At 34.5% G+C, this 26718-nt stretch overlaps 1 long non-coding RNA gene across 1 annotated transcript in view; it reads left to right on the top strand.

The window, feature by feature from the left end:
* LOC111720433 overlaps positions 1-26718 on the top strand; it is a 54804-nt gene that overhangs the window by 6731 nt on the left and 21355 nt on the right. The window contains exon 2 of the long non-coding RNA XR_004229366.1: positions 16708-16884. This is a non-coding gene — a long non-coding RNA (uncharacterized LOC111720433). The remainder of the gene's footprint in view (positions 1-16707; positions 16885-26718) is intronic.

The raw sequence follows: 26718 nt of genomic DNA, 5'->3' as shown, positions 1-26718 counted from the left end.
TCCTGGTTCTGGCTCATTTCACTTAGCATCAGTTCACATAAGTCTCTCTAGGTCTCTCTGAAATCATCCTGTTGATTGTTTCTTACAGAACAATAATATTCCATAACATTCATATACCATCATTTATTCAGCCATTCTCTAATTGATGAGCATCCATTCAGTTTCCAGTTTCTTGCCACTACAAAAAGGTTGCCACAAACACTCTTGCACATGTGGGTGCCTTTCCCTCCTTTAAGATCTCTTTGGGATATAAGCCCAGTAGAAACACCACTGGGACAAAGGGTATGCACAGTTTGATAACTTTTTGAGCATAGTTCCAGATTGCTCTCCAGAATGGTTGGATCAGTTCCACCAACAATTAGTGTCCCAGTTTTCCCACATCCCCTCAAACACTAATCATTATTTTTCCTGTCATCTTAGCCTATCTGAGAGGTGTGTGGTGGTACCTCAGAGTTGTCTTAATTTGCATTTCTTTGATCAATAGTGATTTGGAGTATCTTTTCATATGACTAGAAATGGTTTCAATTTCTTTATCTGAAAATTGTTCATATCCTTTGACCATTTATTAGTTGGAGGATGGCTTGAATTCTTATAAATTTGAGTCAATTCTCTATATAGTTTGGAAATGAGGCCTTTATCAGAACTTTGCATTAGTTTTGTTTGTACAAAAACTTTTTAACTTAATATAATCAAAATTATCTATTTTGTGATCAGTAATGATCTCTAGTTTTTTGATCACAGATTCCTTCCTCCTCCATAGATCTGAGAAGTAAACTATCTTATGTTCTTCTAATTTGTTTATAATATCATTCTTTATGTCTAGATCATAAACCCATTTTGACCTTATCTTGGTAGGTATGGATCAATGATGCCTGGTTTCTGCCATACTAGTTTCCAATTTTCCCAGCAGTTTTTGTCACATAGTGAGGTTTTATCCCAAAAGCTGGAGTCTTTGGGTTTGTCAAATATTAGATTGCTCTAGTTATTGACTATTTTGTTTTGTGAACCATTGAAAGACTGTTCTATTTCTTAGCCGGTACCAAATGGTTTTGATGACCGCTGTTTTGTAATACAGTTTTAGATCTGGTACAGCTAGGCTACCTTCATTTGCATTTTTTCCATTAATTCCAATCACTGTGTTTCATATTGTCACTTCTGTAAAAGAAGCTCTGAAATCTGTCTCTTCTATTCCTGGTATCTCTTAGCTTTATGTACTTCCAGCTACTCAGAATACATTTATATTATTCCACTAGAACCTCAGACTCTTAAAAAAAAAAAGTCCATTGTCTTTTACTCTAAATTTATTCTTTTATGTTATTTTATTTTTCTTATGGCATTACCATGTTTGTATATAGCCTTGTGAATATTTTTCTCTGTCTTATGTCCAATCATGAGAGGCCTGTGGATTCTACCTTAGAAACATGTTTCATCCTCTACTTGTGGTGTCACCAGTCTAAAATATTAATCCTCACTGTCACAGTCTTGTCCACTTATTCACCCTCGTGTCCACTAATCTATCCTTAATGGCAGGCATTTTGTCATGTTGCTCCTCAGAAACCTTCGATGGTTCCCTAATGTCTTTTTCTCTGTCTGAACTTTTTAGAGCTCAAGCATTTTGCTTTGCATTTAAGGGTATCTGAAGCTGACACATCCATGGTCTTTATGGAATTGAAGATTTAGAATTGAAAGGGATCTCAGAGATTATCTAGTGCAGCTGTTTTTCAGATGATGAAACAAGGGCTCTGAGAGATGAAGTGACTTGTCTGAAGTCAAAAAAGTTTCAAGGAGCAGAGTTAGGCTTTGGTTTCTGGTTCCTTTCACTCCAAATCTAGTGTGTTTTTCATTGTATTGATCCTCTTTGTTACAGTATTTTCCATTTACTCTGAACTGAATTACACTAATCCCAGAATATGCTTTTCATTCTTCTGCCTTTATTTTATCCTCAACCTATTTGCTATGCTTAGTGATCTTATCAGCTCCCATGGGTTCACTTAGCTGTGCAGATGAGCTCTACATCTGTATATTCAGGTCTCCTCTCACCAGGACTGTCATCCTCTTATCACCAGCTGCTGGTTGGGCAAATTCACCTGAATATTCTGTTAACATTAAAATTTAGCAAATCCAAAACTGATAATTGCCCCTTAACTTTTGTAATTGAAGGTATTATTGTTCTCCTACTCACCTAAGTGACTGAAAATCCCTAGACTCTTTCCCCTCCCTATTTCATACATCATTTGTCCAGGTCCTTCAGTTTTGCCTCCATAATATCTTTCATATTCATCTTAGACAGCTACACTCACCCTGATGGCACTTTATTATGTACCCAGACAATAGTAATCCATGTTTCCAGTCTTGTCTCTCCAATTCAACCTTTTCAAGGTACCAAAATCATTTTTTAAAGCCTTACTAAGACGTTTCTCTGCTATTTTAAAAAAATTAGTAACTGCCTATTTGTGTCTAGGAAAAGAATGCAAACTTCTTACCCTGACACTTCTGGCTCTTCATAATATGGCTCCAACCTACTTTTACAGTCTTGTTTAATTTTATTCCTTTTCAGTTTATATGCTACTGCTTTGTGAAGCCTTTCTGATTTTCCAAGTTGTTGATGCCCTCGTCTTCAAATTATCTTGCATTTATTTATGTATACACAAATTGTATCTTCCACGTGGGAAACAAGCTTCTCAAAAGCAGGGAATGTTTTGTCTTTGGATCCTTGGAGTCTTAACAAAATGACTTGCCAATAATAGGTGCTCGATAACATCCTGCACTCCTCTGCCCTTTTACTGTTAAAGGCACTACCTTCCTCTCTAGGCTCTGAGGCTCTCAACCTAGGTTTCATGTTTGATGCCCCTTATATCTCTTACCACACACCTCCAAGCAGTTGACAAACCCTGTTGATTTCATCGTTGCCACATCTCTCCAATATGTCCTCTTCTTTGATACTGCCACCACCCTTGTGCAAAACCCTAGTCCCCTCCCCTAAACTATTTCCATCACAGGCTGGATGTTTTCCCTGCCACAAAGTCTCTCCCTATTCCAGTACATTCTCCACATTGTTGCCAAAGTGATTTTCCCGAAGTGTTATACTGGCCTTATTACTTCCCTTTTCACTAAAGTCCAATGGCATCCTTTTATCCCTAAGATAAAACATAGTCCTTTGACATATGAAACTCTTTATAATCTGGGTCCTTCCTACCTTTCCAATTCTTTTATGCTATACTGTCCTATATATGTTTTGCAGTTCAGTCCTACTAGCCTCCTTGTTGACTTTGTCTGCTATCTTTGTGCCTCTGCACTGGCTTGTACTCCATGCCTGGAATGCTCTCTCTGTTCACCTTTACCTCTTACACTACCTAGATTTTTTTTTCAGGGCACTTAGATCATCTGCTAGAGCCTTTTCTTTCTCCTCTTGCTCCTCCTCCTCCTCTTCTGCCTCCTTTTTTTTTTTTTTTTCTGAGACAATTGGGGTTAAGTGACCTGCCCAGGATCGCACATCTAGTAAGTCAGGAGGTCAAATTTGAACTCAGGTTCTCCTGACTTCAGGGCTGGTGCTCTTATCCACAGTACCACCTACCTGCCTACTGCTGGAGCCTTTTCCCAATCTCTGCCAGCTGTCAGATTTCCCCTCTTGAGCTTTCCTTCTGTCTGTTGGTGTCTTGTGTTTACTTATTATATATGTTTCATCTACCTCCTTTGTATGTAAATTACTTGAGGGTTAGAACTAATTTTGCCTTTGATAATAGTCACTTCGAGGTTCCCTTAGTGTTGTACATATTATTACATAGAATGGTCACCACAGTCTGTGATGTAGCCACTCTTGTTAACTTTACTGAGGCCACGAGAGATTAAGTGACTTGCTCAGGATCACACAGTGTCTCCATCAGAATTTGAATACATGTTTCACTGACCCTTAACTCTACTATCCAACAATTCCACTGTACCACCTAGCCACCTTTGTCTCCTCAGGACTTAGCATAGTGCTTGGCACAACATAAGTCCTTAATAAATACTTATTGATTCATTGACCTACCTGCTCAGATGGGCAATATAGTTTTCCTTTAGGATAACTTCCTCTCTTGGGACAAAGCATTTCTTTCCTTTTCCTCTGACTTCATCTTTTCAAAAACCCCTTAAAGAAGCTGCTACTCCAAAGGACATATTCTCCTTTACTTTAGATTACTGTGCTCAAAAATGAGAGTGAATTCCTTTGGGGAATAAGGGAGGGAGAAGTATGGAATGATACTAGTGGCTTATGTACTTTATGAATCATCAGTAATGTAATTTATTGAGTTTACCTGATTACAGTTCTGGAAAGAGACCAAAAATTCTGACAGCCATTGTTATCAAATTGGCCCTGTTCACTCTTGTTTTTTTCTCAAGTGTCAAATATAAGAACTTTTGCAACTTGGAAGACTCGCTTCCCCAGGAAAACTTTTAAATTGTTAATCCTGCTATATAACATAAGTATTACTTTATGAAGTTCTTCATCTTTTTTTAAATTAGTACTTTAGTAGTCTTTTAGGAACAAAAATTATTTGTTTCCATTGGGGAGGAAAATGGTTTATTCATAAAGTTTAAAAAAAATTCTCTCCCTTTGAATTCTATAACTAGATGTTTATTACAAAAGTAAAGATTGAATAAACCTAAGGAAATCAAAGAATGTATTTAAAAAGCACAAGATTTTGTTGGTATTCAGAAATTAATACTTTTCTCATGTTTAAAAAATCTTAAAATTATTTTTAGGAAATAGGCTTAATTTAATAGGAAATTAAAGATAATTTTTGTCACACTTTAAAACGCTAGTTTCTGCCCTCTATAGAATTAAATTTCAATGTGTATTCCTTAGTTTGAAAGATAAACATAGTTGTTAAGAATACAAGCACAGTTATTAACCTTTTTCATAAAATTTATTCTTTTAACAATTTGTTCATTTATAAGGAAATAAACTCATGTCTTCCTGTCTTTCTGAAAGGCAATTGGGGTTAAGTGACTTGCCCAGGTTCACCCACTTACTAAGTATTAAATATCTGAGGCCAGATTTGAACTGAGGTTCCCCTGACTCCCAAGCAAGTACTTTATCCACTGTGCCAGCTAGCTGTCCGAAACGCATAATTTTTTAATACTGATTGTAGCATTTGTTATAGTTGTCCTATGTGAAAGTTTTGTGCTTTGAACAGTTTATTTTTTTGATAATTTTTTAAATCATGAAAAATTTTTTAGTTACATGTAGTTAAAAGATTTCCAATTATACATTTTTTTTTAATTTCCTCTATTTCTGCTAGTACTTAGAAATCACAATGCTTGTCATTTGTATTTCAGTTGACTCAACTGTCTAGATAAGCTAGTAAACAAAACTTATTACCAGGTAATAAAATAGAGATGATTGAGAATTAAATTGTAAAGGTTCACATCCAATTCTGTTTATGCAAATCAAACTCCAGGGGAAGCGATTATGAAATAGAATCCTTTGTAAATTGTTTCTTCAGTGTATTTATTTCTACTGAAAGTTAATAAAGAAACAACATCATTTAATTACCCCTCTCTGTGTTTTTAATAAAGAAAGGCCATCATTTACTTACCCCTCTCTGTGTCCTTAATAAAGCCTGAATTTTCTTTTAGTTTAGGTCTGTTGAAAATAATCATTTTTTTCTTTAACCTTTTTATAAGCTGAGTTGCCATAAACACATTTTTATGAAGTAAACATCTTTTCATATGGAACTAGTTGAATATTTCTTTATTCTTAATATTTTTAAACAAGAATTTTGTGTACCTCTGCAATATTCTAAGAGCATTAGTCATTATTATTAGCATTAGCATACTACCCATTTGAATCACATGTACTATCTTTACTTTTTGAATTTTTCTCTTGTAGATATTTGTAATTCTAATATTCCTTTATCGGTGTTTAGAGAAAATGTTCTGAATTCCTATTTTTCACCATTTTATATGTAATTTTATAGCTCTTTTAAATTGTAGTATTAAGTTATTTGGTTATTTAAATTACTTTAAATGCTGGGGTTTTTTTACATTAAATTTTATAGATACAAGTACTAGATCTATGATTTTCTTAGTATTGGAAACACCTAGGTGAGGGAGGAAATCCTGCCAATTCAGATTGGCACCTTTTCTACAATTAATAATTTTGGCTGTCTAGAATTCTTGGAGATTAAATGACAATACACATGTGTCTAATGTAGAAGCAACCGAGTTGAACATTTAACTGAATTAATGTTAAAATGGGACTTATTCTTCTGAAAATCCATATTCTTTGTATCATTCCTCCATTTTGCAAAAGCTTTGGAAATGGACCCTGCATTAAACCATGTCTATTTCCAAAGACTGGCTTAGCTGAGTATTGAAAAGCTCATCACAGATAGACTGGCTGTTTATTTAGGAGTGAATTCTTTGGCCATGATAACCCATGAAATTAAAATATAAAATGGTCCTTGGTCCCTTGAGGTCCCTTCAGTTTCTATGGTAACAATGGCTAAATATTGTAAAAGGGTCAAGAAGGAGTTTAGGATTACAGTTTTTAGACTGTAACAAATGGACATCCCCGGATATTGCTTTAGTATCCATACACTTAAAGTCTAGAAGATATTGTACAATTGGTGAATTTATAATTAATTTAGATAAGTGGCACCCAGGATGGTCATGTACACATTAGTTAGTTATAGTCTTTGTAATTAGAGAGCATATCCAGGTTGATAAAATCTCAAATGTTTCATGATACTGGAGTAAAGAACCTACTAGATGGAAGAGTATATTTGTCTTAGTTCTATCCTATTCCCTCTCTGGTTTTGGCCTTTCCAGCAGTTATTTTCAGTGGTCTGTGGGCTCTACCCACAAAGGCCAAGGTTTCTGGGATTTTTTTTTGTCTTCTCCCCAAAGAGGTGGTTTGTCAGGATTCTTTCCTTCATATCTTAGGAGTCTTCTTCCCTATTCACTGCACTCCAGCTTCAATTCTAGTTCTAACTGAAGGTGACAGCTGGAAGTAGAAAACACACATAAGTAGATGTTACAAAGGTAGAATTCAAACAACTCCACTATTATATTGTAAGCTTCTCAAGGCTAGGGACTGTATTTACATCTTTTTGTATCCCTAGCACTTAGAGCAATGTCTGGGACAAAGTAGGCACTTAATAAATATTTATTGATTAACTGACTCAATGACTGTTTGGATATGAAATGTAAGTAAAAGGAAAGAGATATAACCCATTGTTATAAATTTGAGTCAGATGTTTTCCTTGTCACTTACCAGCTTTTTAATCATAGATTACAAGAGACTTCTTATCTATTATATTATTTGAGCAGTCTAGCTCTAAAGTCTGAACCAGCATTGGACAATTCAATCCTAACTTTGCACTGTTAAGGATGGACTTCATTACCCTCAAAGTAAAAACAGCCCCTCAGAACATGTATGTGTGTTATCCAAAACATGAGTCTTAAGATGTCATATTTCGGTCTTGGATTTGTAATAACCTAATGTTCTTTTAAGTCTAATTGGCTAAATATATACTGAAGCTGACTATAGCTTCATTAATACCATGCTCAACCCAGTTGTTAAAATGTCCTGTTTACCAGTACAGTTTGGATTGTAGATTGGATGCCCGATAGCATTTATATTAAAATTTTCAGAATTTATGTTCAAGTAATATTTGAACAGAAATACTGAACTCCAGGCCTATATTGCCACCTGACTGCTAGACATCATCTGGATAAGAACCTCATATTCTACATTGGGAGTGGAGAACTTTTTTTTTCTTGCCAAGGGCCATTTGGATATTTCTAACATCATTCGTGGGCCATACAAAATTATCAACTTATAGGACTCAAGCAGTGAGAAGTTGTTGCTCCTGGTTTTCAGCTCATCATTGCCTCCAGTTGCTTTAGCAAATGTTAAGTTTTATGGGCAGTATGTTCCCCATCTATGTTCTACAAGTACTAAACAACTTATATTTTCCCCAAAACCCTTTCTTCTCTTAGACTTCCCTACTTCTTTGGAGCTTACCACCATTTTTGAGACCCCCAGATTCAACATGTCAATCATTGTCATAATCATCACACATCATCTTCATTTGCCATATCCATTAAGTTGCTAAGTCTTATCAGTTCTCCTTAGAGATTCTACTTATTTTCTCATTTTTGCAAAAGCCTTCTATTTGGTTTCCCTGATTCTACCCTCTACATACCAAAGTTGATTTTTTTTTTTGGGGGGGGGGAGGGAATAATGCAATCGGCATTAAATTACTGATCCAATGTCACCCAACTAGTAAATGTCTTAGGCTGAATTTGAACTCAGGTCTTCCCTGACTCCAGAGCTAGTCCTCTATCCTCTGTGCCTCCCAGATATCCCCCAAGTCAGTTTTTAAAAACAGATATGACCATGTTACTCTAGGACTCAAAAGTCTTCCCTGATTCTCTAATGCACTAAGAATGAAATATAAAATTTTCTGGTGTTTAGTCAAATAAGCATATTAAATGCTTACTATGTACCGGACATGGTGCTCTCATTGTGATATTTACAAGGTGGTATGGTAAGAACAGTTGGTAAAAACTTCCTCCAAAAAGTATGTGATGATCTTTTGCAAGTACATTTGCATGTACAGAGTCCAGGAAAGAGTACATGTGTCCATATAGAGTCTAAAGAAAAATTTTTTGTAAAATACATGTGGCAAAAGGTTGGCTTTACAACTCCTGCTTGCTGGAAGAATTTTTTTTCCTCCCATTTGGAGAGGGTTTTCCAGACGTTTCCCTTAAATTATGAATTTATATTCAGTCTATATGTTCCTATTACTAGGGGACACTAATGCTGGTCACTGCAGTTCCAGTGGAACTATAGGAATTCCAAAATTCTCCAGACCTTTAAAGCTCTCAAAATCCTCCTGCCATAACTAAAAAGAGGGGACTTGAGGCCTGGCCAGGACTGAATTAAAAATCTCTCCTTCCCAGATTGACTCTCTGGTAATGTTTCATTTCATTCAGTGGCTTTCAAAAACTTCATAGTTTGAAATATATTGAATGATTATTAAATGGAGAGGGAAAGGATTGACTTTCAATCAACCCCACATTTATATATGCAATAAATGTCAGACACCACATTGAAGGCACTTGTGTCTATGTTGTACCTTTGTCATCAGGAATTTAGTACAAATCCAAATATTATGTTGAAATTGACAAGGAGGGTGAAAGAAACTATGATATTACTCATAGTAAATTATAATCATTGGCAATATGTGTAGCAAAGTTTGCAATATGTGTAGCACGTTCATTGTATGTGTATATGTTTATCTTATCAAGTAGATTATAGACTGTTTAATTTTCTTACAGTTACTACCATAAATCACCTCGCACTGTCTTGAACTATTATAGCAGGTTGTCAGTTAATAGCAGTTATTTAAAGAAATACTTTATAGAACTATGCTTTTAGAGCTGAAAGGGACCTCAAATCCGGGTCATCTCGTCCAACCCCATCATTTTATAGATGAGGAAACTTAAGGGCCAAAGAGTTAAAGTGACTCGTCACAGGTAGTAGCAGAGCCAGAAATTTTTTTAATTTCAACTTTATTTTTTTCCAAATTCCCCACACATTGAGAAATCAAAAAACACAAAATTCATTACAGATCCAAAGTCATGCAAAACAAACTCACACATTAGCCATATTCCTCCAAAAATGAAAGGGGAAGAAAAGCTTTAGTCTGAAGTTAGTTCACTATCTGGAGGTTGATAGCATTTTTCATCATGGGTACTTTGAAATTGTAGTGGATCATTGTATGGATCAGAGTTTTTTTGTAGTTGATTATCTTTACAATATTGCTATTACTGTGTAAATTGTTCTGGTTTTGCTTACTTCATTGTATCAATTCATATAAGTTTCCCCAGGTTTTTCTAAAACTATTCCCTTCAATATTTTAAATAATATTGAACAGCATTTCCCCATTGGATAGGCATTCTTCAATTTCCAGTTCTTTTCTATCACAAAAAAAGTGCTGTATTTTTGTACATATGAGTCCTTTCCCCCTTTCTTTGACTTCTTTAGAATATAGATCTAATAGTGATATAGCTGGGTCAAAGATAAAGCAGTTTTAGTAACTTTTGGGGTAAAGTTCCACATTACTTTCCCAAATAGTTAAACTAGTTCACAAGTGTGACAAAAATACATTAGCATAACTTTTTCCATAATCCTTCACACATTTATAATTTTCCTTTTCTGTCATTTTAGCCAATCTGATGGGTGTGATGTCCCTGGGAGATGTTTTAACTTGCATTTATCTATTAGTGATTTAGAAAATTTTTTAATATTACTATTGATAGCTTTGATTTCTTCCTTTGAAAACTGCTTATTCACATCCTTTGATCATTTATCAATTGGGTAATGGCTCACAATCATTCATCTTGATTTTAAATCCAGGTTAAAGAGCTACTTGGTCTCAGTTTCCTCATCTGTAAAATGAGAGAATTCAACTAAATAATCTTTAAAGTTTCAACCTCTTCCCCCAGAGTTTTGTGGTATATTTTTATGTTAAAAGAATTGAAAAATCCATTTTCAAAATTTTACTTAATATTTTTATTTTCCTCAGTTTATTTTTCCTCAATATAAATTTTTTTACATTTTTTTTTAAAACTTTGAATTTCAGATTCTGTCCCTTTTTCCCCCACCCTCCCCCCATTAAGAAAGTACATGTGAAATTATTTTCATAAAAGTCAAAAAGCTTAGCGCTCTTGTTCCTCCCTCCTCCCCCCCAAAAAAAAAACCTTCAAGAAAAATAAAATTTAAAAAAAAGTATGCTTCAGTCTATTATTCACAGTTCTGGATAGTATTGATTGTATTGTATTGTATTGATGAAAACAGCAAAGTCACTCAAAGGTGATCATCCAACAACATTGCTATTACTTTGTACTTAAAATACATTTAATTTTACTTGAATTCATGAAGGATTTTCCATATTTTTCTGAGAGCATCTTGTTCATCATTTCTATAGAACAGTAATATTTCATTGTAATATTCTTCTGTAAAATGTAATGTTCTCTTGGAGCAGGTTTCTTGCGGGGCTTCTGGAGGCAGTCTTCCTTTCAATTCAATAATCACAAGTGCAGCCAGGGATTAAAGTCCAAATCCTTTATTGTTTCCTTCAAAGTCTTGTCTCTTTTCCTGGGGCCCAGTTAGCTTTCTTAGAGGCTTATCTCTCTCCTTGGTTCCGAGAGCTCCTGCCGCTAATCCTTTGCCTCTGCCAGCTTCAGCCTCCAGCCAGCCCAAAGGTGGAAGATGGAATGAATCTGTCTCCTCCTCCTCTGAGAGCTTTTAGTGGGCTTGTGTGTCTGGCCCTGAGAGCTTCTTGCTTATATGCTGTACACTGAGTATACACCAATCAATATATCACTAGGAAACCATTATTTGTTATAGGATTAAATCAATGCTAAACTAGATTTAATCACTGTCTCCTCAATTCCACTTAGGGCTTTGTTTCAAGTTCTGACCTATAATATCTCCTTGTAAGATCAGATCAATCATATTGAACCATGCTAAATTAGATAATTATTGTCTCTATAAATTCCAGTGACTTAGCACCTTGTAAGAATCGTAACATTTCATCATAACCAAATACCAAAAAAAATAAAAAAATAAAAAAAAAATAACCAAATACCACAATTTATTTTTCTATTTCCCAATTGATAGGCATTCTCTCAATTTTTAGTTCTTTCCTCTGAGAAAAGAGCTGCTATAAATATTTCTGTCTGTATAGTTCCTTTTCCTTTTTTAAAAATCTCTTTTGGGATTCATGCCTAGTAGTAGTATAATTAGGTCAAAGGATATTAATGATTTTATATCCCTTTGGGTATAATCCTTATCTTTTGATCATTTATCAATTAGGGAATATCTTTTATTGTTTATAAATATCATTTGTTTCCCTGTACATTTGAGAAATTAGGTCTTCCTCAGAGAAACTAGCTTCAAAATTCTTTTCATAATTACTGTTGCTATTTCCCCCCCATATATTCTACTGCTCTCACCCTGTCCCTCCTCAAAAGTGTTTTATTTCTACCACCTCTCCCAGTATGCTCTCTCTTCTATCGTCCTCCCTTTTTCTCATTCCCCTTTCTCCTGCTATTTTCCTGTAATGTAAGATAGATTTCTAAAGCCATGTTGGCTGTGTATGTTATTTCCTCTTTGAGCCAATTCTGATGAGAATAAAGTTCACTCACTCTTTCTTTGTCCTCTCCACTGTAAAAGCTGTTTCTTGCCTCTTTTATGGCAGATAATTTTGTGACATTGTATTTTTGACATTCTTTGCCCCTTTTTAATGGGAAAAGTAGAAAATAAATTGGTAGAGGTATAGTAAAAAAAAAAAACTTTAAGAATATCATATAATAAAGCTTCACTTCACTTCTATATCTTTGACTTAAAGTATTGTTTAACAATTACTAATATTTGAGGTATTTCAAATCATTTATTTCTTTGTGGATCGTTAAAGAAAATGTCATATTTAAGATAGTTAATGTTAAATATATGTATTATCACCTAATTCTTTGAAAATCAGTATTACTTTTGTATAGTTACTTCATTGGGACTCTTCATTTCACAATTATTTGTGGTAGTTTATTGTCTTGTCTCTTTAATCACTGAAACCTCAGTTTCAGTGCCTTTTTGCTAATGTTTAAAGCCTAGAAGACTTAACAGTTTCTGGGTTGGCTTCCCATCATCCCTTACTCTTTCCCACACATTTGTTTGTATGATACCTTTCTGTTTTTTTAACATTAATTTTTCTTATCCATACCTTTGTGAAGAATAGGATACAAATTTTTACCTTCCCCCACCATCTACAACACTAGAATAACTATTCTAATGATTTTTTACTATAGAAAGAGAAAGAAATTTTACTGACCAAATCAGTAGACTTTTAAAAAATCTACAACAGTATACAGAGTCTTGGCCTTTATGGAAATATAAGTGGAACTAGATTGGATCTTTCATTGATCTTTCTCTCTTGTGCAGATTTATATTTTGATTTCTTGACCTGGTACTCCATCTTGGTAGAAGTATCTTTCTTTTCCCAGGGTTATTGATCTTGGGATATGTCTCTTTGCAAAAGTAAAATCTATTCTTCTTTCAAAACTTTTCTCACATTTAGACAGGGTTATGTTTATATAGGCATTAGTAATGGGCACATGGAATTCTAAGAGTTATACTTATATATTTATATTTCAGACTGAAACCCCAGATTATTGCTTCGTTTACATTTCAGACAGAAATAATAAATTGTTTTTTCTCTAAAAATACTACCTTAGATAACTTTTTCTTTATCCAAATATTTAAATATGATTATTAGACTCTCATAACTCCTGGTTTCTCTTCTTCCTTGAGCCAAGTTATCTTGGGTCTTTAAGCATCACCTAATGGCCAACATTGAGAACTCTTTGAATCAATGTCTTCTCTACTACCTCCTCCCTATTAGAAGATTGTATATTTATCATGAACTCTTCTTTTTCTTTCTTTTATAGTTCAGCAAATTGGATCTCAGGCAATTTATTTTTCAAATGGAAAATAACATTGTACAATGGAAAAGACACTGGACTAGGACTTGAGATTTTGAGTCAAGTCCCAGTTTTTCTACTAATTTGATATGGAAAAGGCAAATTTATCACTGGAGTCAATGGAGTATAATGGAAAATTTGCTGGATGTGGAGCCGTTGAATCTGGGTTCAAATTTCATCTCTACTACTTAGCATCTATATGATTTTGGATAAACCACTTAATCTCCAAGAGCTTTATTTTTCTTATCTATTAAATGAGGCTTTTGCTAATATTAGATAACTCAATGGCCTTCCCAACATTAAATCTATGTATGATCAATCCCTAACCCTTTTAGTTTTAAGTTAAGTGTTGTTAATAACAGAATGGGTAATGGAAAATCAATCTGATACAATCTTTCTAAGCCATTATTTGTATGTGGCTGAAGTTAACCTGTAGTTCATTGATAATTGGATAAGTAATGGGAGAGGAATATGTTTTAGAAGTATCTATTGAGCTAACCTTTTGGAAGATAAATTTTGTGCCAATAGCAATTTTTGGTCTAGTAGAACATGGTCATTTGCACACATAGAAGCAAGTCACTCTGTCATATATTAAAAATAGTTCTTAAAGTGAATTTTGTTTGTACTGTTCCTAGTAATATATTAATGATTTTTTTTGTTTAATGAACTAAAATGCCTTTCACTAATCACGTAAAACTGGCAGTATTTTACTTCTTTGTAGAGCAAACTTTATAAAATGTTCAAATTGCAAACAATAAAATACCTTATTAGCCCTGAAAATTTTTGAATTAAATTTTCAATGTAGTATGAAAAATACATAAAATGAGGATTCAGAAAAAAATGATACCAGTGTTTATTTTAAAGATAAAATGCCAGACACTTGCTTTCAAATCAGAAATATCTCTGTAAAAATGGGACTAGGAATAGGACTTATTTTCCCTGACTGTGATTAGTTTTAAAAGCTTTTTGGGGGTAGGAAAACATTGCTTGCATTTAAAAATACATCTTAATATAATATATAAACATTTACATCTATGAATCAATGAATAATATACTCCCTTAAATAAAACTCCCATTCATATTTAGAAATAATCTTTTGAAAGTGAAAATATGCCCAGATTTTTTTAAATTTTAAATTTGCCAAATTAAGTTGGCTTGACAGTTATTATAAGTATATAAGTGACAGTGTTTAAAGTTTTACAAAGTTATGTGGATGTGGGAGTACTTTGCCCTCCTCCTTCCAACTCAGCTGACATAATTGCAAGGAGAGAGAAAATACAAGTCATGGAAATTAACATTTTAGTGAAGTGCAAAGATGTCGCTACATATTCCTCATTATCCCTTTAAGAAATATTAAAAAAAAAAAAAAAAAAAAAAGAAAGACAGAAACCCTCCTCTGATTGCATTGGAAGGGCAGCATGGCAATAGCCCACCAATCCTTGGAAATGGTAGAATAATGAAGGTGTTAGAGGCAAGAAGTAATTTCATGTAGTATAATCCTGGTACCTCTGCTAGAATGTGGGAGTGGGGTGGGGTGGGGTGGGGGTTGAAAAAAGAGATGTTTTTCTCTTCCCCTCTTCACATCCTCTCATTGTCTGAGCTTTGATGCTTTGGGAAGACCAATAAACCACTATGACATGTATACTCTTCTAGCATGCCTCGAGAAAGGCAGCAATCAAGCAGCAAGCAGACTCGATGACCATGATTTATTGTAATAGAGAACAGAGCCACTGGAACATCAGAGAGTTAGTTCTAGTAATCATGAGTCAAGCTTCACAGAGGACCAGACTTAGGGATTCCAGTTGTGTATCTGTCCAGCAAAGATGTGCTCAGGGGCAAGCAGCATGAGGACACAGAGAATAAAAAGGATATCGGGACTCTAAAGAATTAGAGGTTTGGCCATGAGTATGCCCTACATGCATACCTTCTATTAGTGTACTCTAAGCTTGTGTTCACTTATTACACTGATACTATATATTTATGGAAAGAAAAATTTCAATTTATGAGGAAAATACTGTGTTTTAGCTGCTGTTAATATTATATAGTTTTGGTTTGCAGTTGTGCTAATTGTGTAACAAAAGTAAATTCACTGGTTGGGACTTGTTTGGAACTTGTGAAAATCATCACTCTTTTCAGGATCTAACCTGCTATCCTGAAACTACTAAGTTAGAAAGTTAACAAAGGAACAAAATATCAAAAAACAGTGATTCTAAGAGGTATCATATAAAATGAGTATTGAGTGGAAACAATATTGTAGTCATTGTGTAAACAGAAATAAGTGATACTTTTGTATGGGACCAGGTCAAAGCAATAATTTCGAAAGTACTTTCTAAAAAATTAGCAATTCTATTAAGAAATTGGATAGCTTACCTTCCCCCCATCATTGATTTTTTTAAAGCTTTTTATTTACAAAACATGCATGTGTAATTTTACAACATTGAAAACAACATTAAACAACATTAAAGTTCTCATAAAGTCTTGTGTTCCAAATTTTTTATCCCCTCCTTCCCCTCTCCTAGATGGCAGGTAGTCTGTCTAGTACATGTTAAATATATATGTTAAATCTAATATATGTATACATATTTATAGATATCTTGCTACACAAGAAAAATTGGATCAAGAAGGGAAAAAAAAACTGGGAAAGAAAACAAAATGCAAGCAAACAATAACAGAAAGAGTGAGAATGCTATGTTGTGATCCACACTTAAGTAAAAAGTTGAATATTTGGTCATTAGAAGCCAATTAGGCTCTCTAACTACCTCTATAAATGCTTAATACCTTTTATGGTTACAGAATTATAAGCAAAGTCTATGTCCATTAGTAGGCAAATGGCTAAAATTGAAATACATGGATGTAGTGGAATCTTACTGTATTGAATGGTGAATATTAAAAATTCAGAAAAGAATGAGAAAACAGATAAGTTGTTCCAGAGTAGAGTAAGAAGAACAAGAAAGACAGCTCAGTTTCCACAGTATTGTAATTGGAAAGGCCTTCCCCTCTTTATGCCCCTCCCCAAGAAACCAAATGCTAATTGTAATGATCAAGCTTGGCCCTGAAGAAGAGTTGAGAAAAGCAAAAGTTGGGGGTAGGGAGTATAGACTGTGGCATATATTGGCAAGTGTGGTTGATGTGTTGGTTGCTTTTGCTGAAATGCTTTTTCTTTTTCAATCTTAGTTAACAGGAGGACGCTCACTGGGTATGGTCCTTGGAGGATATGATAAGGAAAAGATATTGATCTAAAAAAATACCAGTGATAATATGGATAAAGAAACTGGACCTGTAATTTCAGGGATCCAAGAAACTTGTGGGTCAGGTAGTTCCCTGTTATCAGCATGATATCTTCAACTTAAAGTAAGTTTTTAAAATTGCTTAACGGGAAGAAATGTCTATAACCTTTTTTTTTTTTTTAAGTGCATTAAGTTCTTCTGAATATTATATGAAGGTCATTGTGAAAGCTGGGCCCTCATTTATAAAATTTACAATTACAGAAGCATAATCTTCTGAAAGTCAGCTGGAATTTATTTAATGTCTACTATATACCTATTGTACTAAGCTATTATCTCAAATGAAATATTTGTAAAGTGATTAGCATAGTGCCTGGCACTTAGTAGGTACTCAATAAATTCCTGTTCCATTCCCTTCTGAGTACTGAATATCCTTGCCATTGATGAGGTTTAGATTTGGGGAACCCAAATGAAATTAGGGTTTCTGGTGATCAGGGAGTTAAACAAGGTCTAGTGGCAGGTTCGGGGTTCAGAGAATCAAATGGAGCTCCCCTGCAACCCCTTTGGATTTGGCACAAGGGTAGGGAGTTCTGGGGATTCCCTTCTGACAGTGCAGAGGTCCTCTGTAAAGGAATTTACAGACCCGAAAACCTAGATTGATAAAATAGGTTTATTATGGGGATTGGAAGTAAAGTTAAAGTCTGATTAAGGAAATAGGTGAGGGTAGAGAGAAGATAGCACTGGAAACAGTATTTCAGTGGACAAAAAGATCCTGGCTTAAAGGGCACTGCCAAGGTCCATCTGCAAAAGCCTTAGTTGATGGAAGCTCATTATATTGTTTGTCTTGGTGGGGGTTGGGAAGCCCATGTCATCAGAATGGGGGCTGGGAGAGCTGGAGCAGATCAGAACTGGTGGAAGCTGTGAGCCCAAGTTAGTTCAGATCCAGTGGGGGCTTGGACAAGCCCGGATCTTCTATTGGAATTCAAAGGGATGCTTTTGACCAGGATTTGTAAATCAAAGGTGTAGGATTCCTGAACTGATAATGCATCAGCTAGGAGGGGTTGGGAATCAGAAAGGAATAAATTAATCTGAAAGGAATCACAAATGTAGTTTCTTAAAGGGACCACAACCCCCTTCACCATGAGAGTCAGACATTTTAAAAAATTATTATAGCTTTTTATTTACAAAACATATACATGGATAATTTTTCAACACTAATCTTTGCAAAAACTTCTGTTCCAACTTTTCCCCTCCTTCCATCCACCCCCTTCCCTAGATGGCAGGTAGTCCCATACATGTTAAATATGTTAAATACAATATATGTATACATATTTATACAGTTGTCTTGCTACACAAGAAAAATTGGATTTTTCTTCCCAGGTTATTTTTACCCCCTTTCCCTTCTTTAAGATCTCTTTGGGCTATAAGTCCAGTAGTAACATTGCTGGATCAAAGGGGATGTTTTGATAACTTTTGAGCATAGTTCCAAATTGCTCTCCACAATGGTTGGATTCATTCACAACTCCACCAATAATGTATCAATGTCCCACTTTTCCCACATGCCCTCCAGCATTCCGCATTATCTTTCCCTGTCATTCTAGCCAATCTGACAGGTATGTAGTGGTATCTCAGAGTTGTCTTAATTTTCATTTCTCTGATCAATAGTAATTTGGAGCATCTTTTCATATGAAAAGTCAGACATTATTGACATTATTTATTTCAAGGTCTTTGGGGGGCCTGACACTTTAAATAGTTTACATTGCTGGTATATATTTCTAGCCCTTGGCAAACTGTAATAAAGATTTCATAGCTAGGAACAAACCTTATGACAATATCTTAAATGTTCTTTGTGAGAGAGAGAGAGCTTGAAATGTATTAGTCACTGAAATTCAATCATTGGAATTCAAACAGTAAGGCAGGAGTTGTAGATAGGGACCTTGAAGGTGCCTTCCTTACCTGTAGTTTAAAGAGAATTTTTCAGTTTTTATATGTGTGAAAGGTTTATTTTAATGTCTTGTCTTGAGAAAATCAATGCTAGTTAAGTTTTTAATTTTATGAAATCAGAATTTCAGAAGGAAAGGAAGCTTTAGAAATCATCTAGGCTACTCTCTTCTTTTTTATATAAAAAGTACATAATAAGAATATACATAATAGCAATCCAGATAAAAATGCTGATCTATTATAAAATCACTTTGAGTATTTTAGTTCATAATTTCTTAAAAGTACCAAAGATCATCTTATCTTTCCCCTTCTTGCTAAGGCCAGTCCTGCAGAAGATGTGGCAGAGTACTGAATCTGGAGCATAGACTCAAGGTCAAATCCAACCTCAGATATTTATTAGATATGTGATCCTCATTTACTCAGGTCTTACACCTACCTTCTAAAGTTATGTGAAGATCAAACGAAATAGTTGTAAATTCTTATCATACTGCCTAATACATAATAGGGGCTTAAAATTCTTTTTCTTTCCGGGGCTTAAAATTCTTTTTCTTTCCTTCCCCTATATGACCTTGATTCAGTCCTCTCCTATCTTCTCTAGCAGAATACAAACTTAATTATATTTTTGTTCTTCCATAATCCTCAAACTCTCCCTATCTATTGGTTTCTTTCCTACCAACTTCACACAGGACCTAAGTTAACCTCCATCCTTAAAACTTTTGTTACACAGTGTTATCACCTCAAGCTGTTCTCTATGTCTCCTACCTTTCTTAACCAAACTCCTAAAAAATGCTATATTCATTGATTTTATTTCCTGTCCTTTCAGCTTTCTGCAGTTGGACTTCTAACTTTTCCCCCAGCTGAAGTTGCTTTTTCCAGAGTTAAAATCTTTAACTAATTTTAATTAAATTTAATTAAGAGTTGATGTTCTTTCCCAGTCTTCATGCGTTCCAGCTTCTCCGCTTCATTTTAATTGTTGATCAATTAGGGGTGGTCCTTCTACCTTCCTGGTTCTTTTCCAACCTAACTACTACTCTTCTATCTCCTTTGCTGGCTTGTGAAATATTGTGCTTCTCAACTGTAAGTACTTCCCAGACTCTGCCCTGGACTCTTTTTTTCTTTTATGCTAGGTTCTTAATCTTTTTCATGTCATAGACCGTTTGACAACTTTGGACCTCTTTTCAGAATGTTTTTACATGCATAAAATGAAATACATAGGATTACAAAGGAAGCCAAGTATATTAAAATAATTTTTCCTATTCAATTCACCCAACTCCCAAATTCATGGACCTTAGGTTAAAATCCCCTGCTCTACCCTGTCACTCTTAGTGACCTCAGCACCTTTCATGGCTTTAATTATGATCTATGCAGTTAACTCATAGATCTGCATATCCACTCCCAGTCTCTTTTGAGCTGCATCACCAATTGCCTATTGGATATTTCAATCTGGATTCCCTAAAGACACCTCAAAATTCAACATGTCCAAAGCAGAAATCATTTTCTTTCTCCTTCAAACCCACTATTCTTCCAAATGTTTTGCTTTCTGTTGAAGATATGGTTTTTCTTGTCTCTCAGCTTCCTAAACTTGGTGTTATCCTCAACTTCTTATCTAAATATTTGCCAAATCTTGCCGTTTATTTCTACCTCCACACCATCACAGATACCTGACCTTTTCTTTCTACTATAGCAATCCCCCTAGTTTAGACCCTCATCACTTCTGGCCTAGATTATGGCAAAGGCTTCCACATTGTTCTTCTCTACCTCAAATCAGTTCCCATAATCTTAACACACACAGTACTGACAATGGGATTTCCCATAAATGCAGATGCTTCTAACATAAAATATACATTCCTTCATTTAGCTTTTAAAGCCCTTCATAGCTTATCCCCATCTCTTTTTCCAGGCTTGTGATCATTTCCTCTGTTCTTCACACATGACACTCCATAGCTTGTCTCAGTCCCTGCCCACTGACCATGCCCCCATGTCTGCAATGTTCCTTGACACCCCCACCCCTACCCCATTCCAGAATCCTATTCAAAGTTCAATCCAAGCACTGGGACCTGCATGTAGTATTTTCTGATCCTCACAATTGCTAGGACTCTCCCTAATTACTTTATACTTATTTGTATATATTCTTTGTGTAGTCTTTATATGCTTACTTGTGTTCTTATTGTGTCCCCCATAGAGAAAGTATACTTGTAAATAAATATATTAGTAAGTATACTAATAAATATTTGTTTATTGATTTGAGTTATCCTTTTGTCTTGAGGCAAGGCAATATTTATAACTTTCTCCCCAATCTCTCTTTTAAAAACCATTTTTTGAACCAATATATTCTTGAAAACATAGCCCTTTCACAGTCATTGCAGTCAGGTTTTTTCCTAATGTCTACCCCAAATTCATTGGATTTATTGATAGCTGACATTTATATAGCACTTTATAATTTTAAGAGTACTTTGTGTATATTTGTTTACTTGAGTTGCAAAACATCTCCGTGAAGTAGATTAGTCCAGGTATTATTATCCACATGGATTTATAGTCAAGAGCCCTGCTGTTTCATAGTGGTGTCACCTTTGGAGGTTATTTCATGTTTTGGGGCCTCAATTTCCTCATGTGTAAAATGAGGGAGTTGGACCTAATGATCTGTAAAGGCCCTTCCATTTTTAAAGTCTATAATCCTATGATGAGGAAAATGAGAAACAAAAGTCAACTGGTGAGATAGTAGAATACAGAGCTGGATCTATAGTTAGGAAGACCAAATTTAAATCAAAACAAATCACTTAGCCTCCTTCTGCCTCAGATTCCTCATCATAAAACTTGGATAATAACGACATCTAGCTTTCAGGATCATTGTGAGAATCGAAATAATGTTTTTTAAATGCTATGAAAATCTTAAAGTACTATATAAATCCTAGCTAACTAGCTAACAAAATTTGCTCTAAAACCATGTCAACCATGTCTTCTGTCTCCAAATAGAACAGACCAGGAGAATGTCTATTCTTTAGTAAAAACAATTCTAAGGACATAAGAAATGGGAATTGTAGGGGATAACAACTTTTAAAACAGATTTTAGAAGGAACTGAAACAACTAGAAAAATACCACACCACAATTGGAACTTAGGTCAGATCCCTTAAAAAGAGAATAAAGTTAGCATGATAATGAGAGCTTATAGGGAAGGGATAAGATCAGAAAAGCCAAAACAGGAAATGAGTCAAGTGACAAAAGACAATTTTTTTTTTGGGGGGGGGGAGAGAGGGACGTTGGCGAAACAGGACAACAGTGAGGAACCTTTATATAAGAAATAAAAACTTTTGCCTTTTTAGGTAGTAAAGGAAAATTGATAGTTAATGGTACCAAACTTCTTTTTGTTGTTTAACTTCAATCTTTGCTAAAAATTAATTTTTTTTAACCTGGAAATACAAAATACCCAAAGATTAGAATCATACTGCTAGGAGGAGGGGAAAAATTAGGCTTCCAAATGAGAAAGGACTTAGTGTAGATTTGACTTTTTGGTTAGTTATCTATCAAGGTAGTATGTGTGTGTGTGTGTGTGTGTGTGTGTGTGTGTGTGTATGTGTGTGTGTATGTGTATGTGTGTAATCATATGATATTTATTAAGCATTCATTATTTTCAGGACATTGTGCTAATTGTTAGAGATACAAAGATGAAAGCAATCCTTGTCTTCATGAAGCTTATGGTCTAAAGGAGGAAACGTGTATAGAAAGCAAAATTATTTTCTATTTGTCCAGTTTTTTTTAATTTGTCCTGGATCAATTAATTGTTCAGATAAGAACAATAATAAAATATTGAATATTCTGATAAAAGATGAATAGGTATATTTTACATTTAAGCAATACTTGATAATTTATCAGTACTTTCTCAGGTATTTTGTCAATTTTTTTTCCTAACTAACATATTATTTTTTCAATTGTATGCAAAGATAGTTTTCAACATTCATTTTTGTAAGATTTTGAATTCCAAATCTTTTCCCCTCTCCCCAATATAGCATGTAATCTGATATATTTTTTAACATATTTCCATGTTTGTCGTTTTCTCACTTTGTTTCTGACAGAAATTCTATAGAGATATATAGAGTGAATATAATCCTTATTTTGTATTTGAGAAAACAAGTTTAGATAGAGCTTATAATTTGCTAAAAGTTGTTAATATATGTAGTGAGTGGTAAAACCAGGACTAGAACTCTAGCTGAGTCTTAGCACTCTTTCCACAATGCCAATGACATTGCCTTTCTAATCTAAAGACAAACACAGATTCATAGTCTAAGAGCTGGAAATGATCATCCTACTTAAAGGTCACCTACTAAATGATCTCTTTCAATCCTGGTCCCTTTCTGTCGTAAATCTATTTTTCTATAATCTTATGAACCTCCTACACAATATAGGCATTCCTTCTATGGTATCATTGATGATTTAAATTCAGTACTGCTAACAATTAAAAGACCTCCAGTAACTTTTTTGTTATATTCTGTACTTAGGGTTCAAATTCCATCTTTGTTCACACAATGTATTCACAGAAGGCCCCAACACATACATTAGATCACACAATCAAAAGTGTAAACTAGATGCTTTAACTCAGTTTGGAAGGATTACCAACCTTTGACTTTGTATGAAGACAAGTGTAGGAAATATCTTGTGAATGGCAGAATAAAATCAATTATGATCTTAGCCATATGAATAAAAATAGCAGTTAGCTAAATTTGTGAATCAGTTAACCTGTAAACCAGTCTACTAGTGGAATAATCTCCACTTCCTATTGAGAGGGTTGAGGTGAAGTCCCAGAGAAGTGATTACTCCTAGAGGAAATGAAAAAAGAATAATTTCATTCAAGAAAGATGAGAAGGAAGTTTCATTGTAGGCATAAAGGAGAATCTTTATAGAAGTAGAGGGAGGGAAGGATTAATTTGGAGAGAGATGTAGGAAAATTTGACTGTATGGTAGACAAATGGTACTAAGGTTGGAATGACAAATTGGAGCCAGATTTTGGAGAGTTTTTCAATTATTAGACTAAAAGGTTTATATATCCTATAGATAGTAAGGGGCTGCTAAAGGTTTTGATGCACAGGTATAGTTAGATTGGTTAGATCTCATGGTTATATTTCAGCCATGATATTGGATTGTTTTATCAGTTATATGAAGGATGGATTGGTGAAAAGAGATTAGAAGCAGAGAGATCAAGTTGAAAAATTTCAATGTTTCAAGCTAGATACGAAGGCCTTAACTAGGGTGTAGAATTATAAATGGAGAGCTGTAGGAGCTAATATTTCACAGGTAAAATTTAAAAGATGTGGTAACTCTTTGGATGTGGTAGTTAAGTCAAAGATGACTTCAAAGTTTTGAGTCTGAGTAACTGGGAGAAGCTTAAATACTTTGACCACATAATGAGAAAATGGAGTTTGTTGGAAAAGATCCTAATGTTGGAAAAGATTGAAAGGAAAAGGACAGCAAAGGATGTTATGTATAGATTGTTTCCATAGAGATGGAAACAGTGAATATGAGTTTGGACAGATTTTGAGAGAACAGAAGGATCTGGTGACCATAGTCTATGGAGTCACGAACTATTGAACAAGATTGGGAGAATGATTGTGCTCTTAAAAGACATTTATTAGGAAGAGAAGCCAGTTTTAAGGAATGTTGATGAGCTTAGTTTCAAATAGAGAAAAACTTTCAATTAAAGACTTTAGATTAAGGGCTGAATAATCTTTGGATGAATGAGAATGACTTAACTGGAAGAGTGTTCCAGTGGCTAAAGAAAATTGGTCATGCCTTATAGGTCCATGAACAATAAAAAAAATAATTCTGAACCCATGAGAACTGAACATTGTTGGAAGAGAGACTTTGAAGATCTGGCTCTGGAAAATAACCAGCAGATACATCCAGAGCTAGTCAGGGACTAGCAGCAAAGGAAAAAGAAAGTTGAATTGAGACCCACCAGCCTCAGAAACACTGCCACCAGCTGTACTCACCTACTCAAAGACCAGGAGTCATTCTGAGAGACTGCTCTTCCTCACATTTCTATTATCAATTCACTAGTAGACACTGTAGTTCTTTATCCAAACATTTCTAGCAAACTAAATTTTGACAGAACCACAAAGAGGCTAGGATTTAACGGGAGATTAAAATAAATGTAAGTTAAGAGAAAACTAAACAGCCTTGGAATGATTTTTATTGTACTTATAACTTTTTTAGAATCTAATATAAAGCAGTGAAGGAAGCAACCATAGTCCTTAGGCTTAAAAGGTACTAGTTAATATAAAAGATATTACTCAAGTATTTAATACTGTGTGATGATTTGAAACCTAATATAAGCATGATGAAATCCAAATTAAGAACTTACATTATATTTCATGATACATTAATATATTAATAATCTTTGATTTTGTGGGTGTGAGATTGCAGGTCCTAATTACTCTGTATCTTACTAGAATTATGTCTTAGAAAATTGCCTGGGGCTCAGAAAGGTTCTGTGACAAAGCCCATACTTGACCCTAGTCCTTGCTGACTCTTACTTCATCAGTCTTTGTAATAATTATAATAACAATAATAACTAATATTTACATAGTGCTTACTATGGTGCCAGTAACTGCTAAGTACTTCGCAATTATTATCTTATTTGATCCCCAACCCTGGGAGGTAGATGCTATTATCATGCCCTCTTATAGGTGGGGAAACAAGCAGAAGTTAAGTGACTTGCTCAGGATCATACAATTATTTTCTGAGATTATATTTAAAGTCTCTTCCTGATTCTAGGCCAGGCACTACATCCATTATGCAACCTAGATGACTCATCATGCTAATATTGCTTCTCATGCTGACTGCACAATTAAAGAATAAATAGGAATAGAGACTAGACTTCTAATTTCATTGTTGTAGGGAACTTCCAGATAATATCTATTCCAGGCTTTTATTTAAAAATATAATATGTTTATGTTGAAGTCATTGAATGCTTTTGTATATTTTGCTGCTAATTTTTTTCATAGTTTTAAGTTCCTTTATCTGCCTCTCAGTTACTCTTTTTTAATAAATTTGGGATAGTAATATATCATAGCATTACCTTCAGAGGGAAATTAATGAGAATAAATGTAACAATACTTTAAAAGTTTAATTTTCTGTTTTTGATATGACAGTCAAATATTGTCAAATAAGTGTACATACTCCAGTGAAGGGGACAACATGTAAACAACTATGTGCAGACAAGCTATGTACAGGATAAATTTGAGATAATCTACAAAGGAATGATTTTGGAATTAAGGTAAAGGTTCTTGAGTCTATGTCTTAATAGGATGCAATGAAGGAAAACTGGGGACATTTATCTTACAGAAGACTCAAGGAAGATAGGATAGTTACCTTCAGGTATTTGTGAAGGAGGATTATATTTCTCTGTTTTGTCCCACAAGAAGAAGTAGTATCAATAGGAGTAGAAATTATAAAGACGTAATTGTAGACCTGATATCAGGAAAAATTTCCCAACAATTAGTGCTGTTCAAAAGTGGAATGAACAGCTCTGAGAGGTGATGGGTTCCCCCTTCTTGGGTTTGTTTGACCTGAAGCTGACCACTTGCTGGGTTTGTTCCAACTGAGATTTCTCTTGTGTATTACTGAATGACCTCTGAGTTCCTCTCCAATTCTTACCATCCTCATAGTCTTTCTAGTGTGGAACAACTTGCTAAAGATCACACTCTGCTGGCTTCGTTTTTGGTAACCCAGCCAGGGTCATCTTTGTGCCATGATGAGGCATCAAAATAAGATTTTCATGTATTAGGATATTTATTTATAATTTTAAACTGCCTTACTTAATCTCAGTTGTGGTGATGGCATCTCAACTTTTTTCTTTATTGTTGGATTTCGTACATCAGCCTGTACTAGAAGGGCTAATGCAAGAAAAGCAGAAATTCCTTTTCTCCTCGTAAAATTATATAACTATAAATTATAGAATACCACAATCCAAATTACAGGTAAACAAAAGGCAGTAGAAAAATACATGGTGGATTGAAGTATGCTGCA

Source organism: Sarcophilus harrisii, chromosome 4 (genome assembly GCF_902635505.1).
Source record: "Sarcophilus harrisii chromosome 4, mSarHar1.11, whole genome shotgun sequence".
In the NCBI taxonomy this organism is placed as follows: Eukaryota; Metazoa; Chordata; class Mammalia; order Dasyuromorphia; family Dasyuridae; genus Sarcophilus; species Sarcophilus harrisii.
This window is presented reverse-complemented; position numbering and strand designations above follow the sequence as displayed.